Consider the following 6,379-nt stretch of genomic DNA (forward strand, 5'->3'; position numbering starts at 1 on the left):
GTGGCCGGGTCTTTTCCCGCGCGATATGCTGGGAGGTTGGCTTAGTTGGGTTTTTTAGGACGAGTAATGCTACACCTACGTAATCCCAGTTACGTAATTAACGTAATGTGAAACATGTGAGCTGTTGATTGTAGATTGGGGGGAGGGAGGGGCCCACCACCATGAAAATCTGGGGAGGAGAGAGAGAGGCAATTTACGTTAACCCTTTTGTAGGTTCCCGTAGATGTAGAAAGATGTGAAATGCGTGAATGTGTAGTGGACGTACTATTGGAGTGCCTAAGATAATTTGTGTATGTATAGACCCTATGTGTTTATTTTACTTCGCATGTTAGATTTGTCTCGGTTCAATAAAAAGCAGAGTTGGTGATGATGGTGTGCCTGTCATCCTGCAATATCGGCCGTCCGATCTATATCTAACGGATAGGAAGGAAACTATGACAATTTACCCGCACTCCTCTCCACATTTGCAGATAAGGCTTTCCCTCTTTCATCCTTTTCTCCCACAAGATCTTGATCTTCCGTGCAACGCACGGGCATCTTGCTAGTACTCCTACAATATGTATATTATTGTGAAAGTTCATATACACCGGCCGAGATTAATGCAAACACGGCAGATTTTCATTACATTTCGAACTTTTATAGGACAGAAAAATAAAAGAAACCCGACCCTAAACCTATTCTACGGCGCCGACCGACGTCCTCCATCTGCGATCTCTATGTACGGGGGCGGGGTTCAAGACCCGTGAAGTGAAGGTGCGGTCTCCGGCGAGGAAGAGTAGAACACGGGATACGGACCGGCCAGTTGGCACACCATGCCCTGCCGCCTCCCATGCCCTACTCATCCTCGGAGGAGTCCCCGACCTCGGCGGTGCCAGACATTGGATGGCGGCAAGTAGGACGCGTGGCTGACGGTGCTCCCGTCGTCGGCCGCCAGCGTGGCCACCGCTTGTGCGGTCGCATCCGCGTCCGGCTACGCCGCTATTGCGTCGCGAGAGGCGACTTGAGCGAGGGCGGCGACCTCGAGCTTCATCCCCGAAGACAAGCTCTCCCGCAGAGCGTTCGCACTTGCGGTCATGGCGGATGTGGTGCCAGGTAGGAGGACGATGCGCTATAGTGTGGAGGTTAGCTGGGCGTTGCCGCTTTAAGTAGCGCATTCCCGTGAGGCCAAGCGTCCGGGTGCGTCATTAAGTCGCCGGAGTTGGTTCCTCGGGCACCGAGCCTCTTAACGACGACATACGAATGGACGGCATGAATGCGGGCAGCTGGCGCCAGCTGGGACGCACCGCGCGACGGCGCGAGGGACGAGGGTTTTGGTGTGCCAGGGTAGTCAGTTGCGGTCGTGGCAACGTTGGAGATGCCCTTTGCTCACATGCGATCCCCGCATGTCATTGAAAAAGCAAGACGACCCGGCATGGTCTCAGGTCCAGAGGATGCAGTTGGCCGCGCTACACCACTCCGCGGACGCGTCGCGGCGCCCCGTGCATCCTTGACGAGCCGGGTGTTGGGGTGTGTTTGGATTGTGGCCAAAGTGCACCTTACCAAAATTTTGGTCATGACCCAAAGATTGGTCTTTGTTTGGATGGTTGCCATTTTTTGGCATGCCAATGAACTCTAGCCAACTCTAGTTCATTTTTCTTGCCAATGTCGGCCAAATCATGGGCAACCAATACCTCAACCAAAATTTTGGTCATGATCCAAAGATTGGTCTTTGTTTCAATGGTTGCCATTTCTTTGGCATGCCAATGAACTCTAGCCAACTCTAGTTCATTTTTCTTGCCAATTTCGGCCAAATCACGGGCAACCAATACCTCAACCAAAATTTTGGCTACCCAATGCTTTGATTGGGCAACCTTGGGCACAAACCAAACATACCGTTGGTCGTGCCACAGCACTAACGCCACCCTCGGCACACTGAAATCGACCGTGTCTAGCGACAATATGAGCGTGTCGCTCACCGCGGTCGCCGTGTCCAGAGGCGGTGCTGGAGCTGCGCCCCGTTGTTGGCCCCAACGACCCACATGAACGGTTGTCGGTGGCGAGGAGGTCGTGGGCCAGCTCCTCCATTGGACTAGTCTGCGCTACGTCGTCCCGACGGGTGTGCCCCACATGTCGGTTTCCCTGTTTTCCCAGCCATATTCGAGCGTCAGTGCTCCGCGTTGCGCATTAGGCCTTTCACTATGTAGGCCAAGCAAGACAACTTATTGTTTATTTGAGCCGTTCAAGTATAATCATGTGGCGTTTGCTTATTTCTCATTCCTCTCCAACCCTCTTCTCCATCGATCATGTCGCCCTCCAGTCGAGTCCATCCTCCCGCATGCTTCATTTGAACATTCCACCGAGTATCATTCGCATGTACCCACCCTAGTCCTCTTTCAATAGATCTCCGGACCCCGAGATGAAATCGAGAGGGAACGAGTGGGGGCACGTGATACCTAAGGCGGATTCAAAATTTTGAACCGGTGATCATAGCATCCGCAAATCATATATAAAGGGTATTCAATGTTCGTTTCGTTTTTGAACATACAATATACTCCCCCTATCCTTTCTAGTTTACATATAAGTTTTATGTGTAGTCAAAGTATCTCTACTTTGATCAAAAAGGTATCAACATTCAACAACGCCCAATCAATATTGTTAGATTCGTACATACTCCTAGATTTGTACTCGTGATGGTTTCCAATTTGACTATTGACAAGATTAATAGTACATGAGATGTATAATGTGAAAATTATATCATTGGAAACTCCTTTCACATACGAATTTGACCGTATGCTTTGTGTAAGTTGCATGTCATATATTATTACTCTAACATTTGGTCAAAGTTAGCCTCGAAAAACGCATTAGACCCTGTATGCTTTGTGTAAGTTGCATGTCATATATTATTACTCTAACATTTGTGTAAGTTGCATGTCATATCTAATTACTCTAACATTTGGTCAAAGTAGTATAGTGGAAGTGGATCCTCTGACGTAGGTATCCCTGCCTTACCCTCCCTTTCGGTCACTTGCGGACCCCATGCTTGCTAGGCCCCACATGTCAGTTACTCAATGGGTTCGGCCACGTCAGGGGATCCTCATCCGTAGTATACTCCCTCTGTTTTTATTTACTTTGCATAAAACGGAGGGAGTGGTGGTATAATAAATGACGCGGGCGGGGGAGGGGCAGGGATGCCGGTTTGCTCTCAACTGCGGTCCCACAAGCGAGCGAAAACGCAAGACGAAGCGCGTTCCATTCGGTGAGCGACGTGGAGGGTTCAGCGTGCCGGGCTGCAACGCGAACGCGACAAGAGCGATGTACAGTCAAAACCGATTGACCGGTCGTCACCGGAACCACTATTCACACCAGAACCTTCGCTGCTCGGCCTACGCCAGCCACTGCCCTAAAGCCACACCAAATCTCCAGCCCATTCCCCCACCTTTCGATCCCCTAGCCCGCATCAAGCGTCCCCTAGTTCGCCGGAAAGCCATGGTGCGCCGCAAGATCACTTACTACAAGATGCTGACGCCGGAACGCCGCGCAGAAATCGCGGCAGTGGTCGGCGCCACAGACCTCCATTCCCAAGCTCGCTTTGCGGCGGGCCAATCCCCGAGTTCTCTGGAGCCAAGCTACGAGGAGGAGGAAGTCGATCCAATGTTCATGGCGGAGGTCGCGGCGCAGAAGGCCCCCGATGGGTATGAGACGATGGACGTCAACTTCGTGCCGGCGTCCGAGTCCCCCATGGTGCAGGCGGACCAGCGGTTCAACATGGCATACTAAAGGAGGACCGGGAGGCAGAGGCTCAACTCGACGCGGAGCGCGCGCATGCCGCTGCCATCGAGGCTCTCCTGCAGGTGGAACCGGATGTCGTGGATGTGAACCGGGCGGCGGAGGCTCAACTTGAGGCGGAGCGCGAGGATGCCGCTGCCATCGAGGCCCTCCTGCAGGCGGAACCGGACGTCCTGGACTTGAATCGGGCGGCAGAGGCTCGACTCGACGCAGAGCGCGCGGATGCCGCTCTCATCGACGCCCTCCGGCAGGCGGAACCAGACGTCCTGGACTTGAACCGGGCGGCGGAGGCTCGACTCGATGCGGAGCGCGCGGCTGCCGCTGCCATCGAGGCCCTCCTGCACGCGGAACCGGACGTCCTCGACTTGAACCGGGTTGTGCTCTCGTCCGTGCAGAGCGCCCGCACGCTCCGCTTGAATGAGTAGCTGGAGGCCGAGGACAACCACGGTGCGGAGACACACGTCGGCAGCGACGGCTGGTTCGCGCCGGCAGCCAAAGACGACGAGGCCGTCTCTTTCCGTGAGGAGTGATAGTTTTTCTTTATGTTGTTGTTTTTATGGATCTTTTGCTGTGTAAAAACATATATTTGTTATGCAAGTCGCGTGACTTGGGTCAGTCTACCATTTCAGGCGGTTGGATGAATATCCTACGTCTCCTAACCCTTCTTTCCTTCTTCCTCACCTCTTCTTCTTCCCCAACAGACCACCGCACGGGCCGTACGGATACTCCCCAACATGCGGTTGGATAAACATACTCTATGAACAAAAAAGCGATAGGATGGCTGAGTTTGGTTTGTTCACATGCGACGGCACGTGTCAGTGAGGGTGCGTTCCCTTGGTTGGGTTTGCGGCGTGCAGGAGCGACTGTGTGAGGGTGCGGTGCGACCGCGGCGTGCAGGAGCGACCGTGTGAGGGTGTGGTGCGACCGCGACAGCCGGCGCAAGTGTACCTCCTTCTCATTTTGAAAACTTTAGGCAAGCTTGGCAAAAATGTGTGGCGAAGTTTGGCAATGCAAGGCCTAGACCCAAACAGGATAAGTACATACGTACTAGGAGTACTAGTGTTAAAAAAGAAAGGCGGGGTTTTCCTTCGCGGGATTTAATCGATACAAATCCTCGTTTCACGAGTCAATTAATGCGTATTTTTTTCTCCAAAGACCAAAGACCTAACCATCTCACTCCTCATCGCTTGATTAATGCAGCGCCATGCAAACCAACCTTCTCACTTCTGCATGCATGCAGGGGATATTAATGTCCTTGGTTGCTAACCCCATCAATTTTGCCTCAATTAGTGTTAGTGGCCCTTTGCAAATTGTAATTTTGATATACTGGCCTTGTGTACAAAAAAATGGAGGTAGTAACTATATTTGACTTCCTTCCCCATTGCGGTGACGTCGACGATATCTTTTTTGGGTGGTTTGGCGAAGTGCGTTCGACGGAGAACACCATTGAGGGAGACCACGGTAAGTCGTTCGCAAGTGCCGCCTGCAAGCCGAGACAACCGCCTTATTTGCATCCAGGAAGTCCTTTACCAGTACTACTAGGAGTACTAGTGCGGTGAGATGGTTTCTCGAAGAAGACGATGGAGAAGCGGAGTCAGCGAAGAGTGAAATGATGGTTGCTTCGTCCGTGCTTTTGTGATTTGACGCCTCACTGCTTTATGATTTGTGATAGAAGGGACAGGGGAGTAGACTCTGTGCTCTATACTGTACTACATGCGTCCAAGCATGGGAGAAAGAGGAGAGACGTTGCATTTTTCTATTCCTTCAATCAATCAATCAGGGAGCTTCGGTTCCATCTTTTTGGCTTTGGCAACACCGTCCACAATGGTTCCCATGATGCCAAAAGCTATTTTCACATTTGGCTACACATTGTGGATGCCCTTAACCGCACCACTTAGTTTTGCTCCTGTGTGCTATCTATACAAATCTCAATTATATTGATCTAAAAAATTATAGAATCAAGATTAGTAAAAAGGAGGTGATTTTGCCGCGCGGATGGCGGGGGAGGTTTCTTATTTGAGCAATGCTACATCCACGTAATGGTTTACGTAAAGTTACGAACTAATGTGATGTGGGACTATTTGATTGGATTAAAGGAGAGGATTAGGCCCACCCCACCTGAAAATCAGGGGGGCATATATAGATTAGATGGAAAGTATACGTAGCAGCTACGTAGCCCTTTGTAAGTCTAGGATTAGGCTTCTTATTTTCGGAGGACGTTGTCCTGGCGGTTTGCTAACATGCGGTCCCATGTGTCAGTGCTTTACCAAGCCAATCCGCGTCCCACATGAGGCAGAACAACGGCAGAAGCAACACGTGGTTAAGTTGAAGAAGATGAGGGAGAAGCGGATTCAGCAACGAGTGAAATGATGTGATGGTTTCTTCGTCCCTCCAACTTAACTGCAGGAAAGGTGCAGCTTTGTGATTTGACGCCTCATTGCTCATTACTACGCCGACGCCATGACTGGGGTGCTTCACCCCGGCTGCTCTGCACTGTATTGCGGTATGGCACGTGGACCCGGTAGCTTGATGTCCCACATGTCGGCGAAAGGGACTAGAAGATTTATGAAAGCGAGTGCTCCACTCTTACGACGGAGGAGTATACGACACGACG

This window comes from Aegilops tauschii, chromosome 4, assembly GCF_002575655.3.
Source record: "Aegilops tauschii subsp. strangulata cultivar AL8/78 chromosome 4, Aet v6.0, whole genome shotgun sequence".
In the NCBI taxonomy this organism is placed as follows: domain Eukaryota; kingdom Viridiplantae; phylum Streptophyta; class Magnoliopsida; order Poales; family Poaceae; genus Aegilops; species Aegilops tauschii.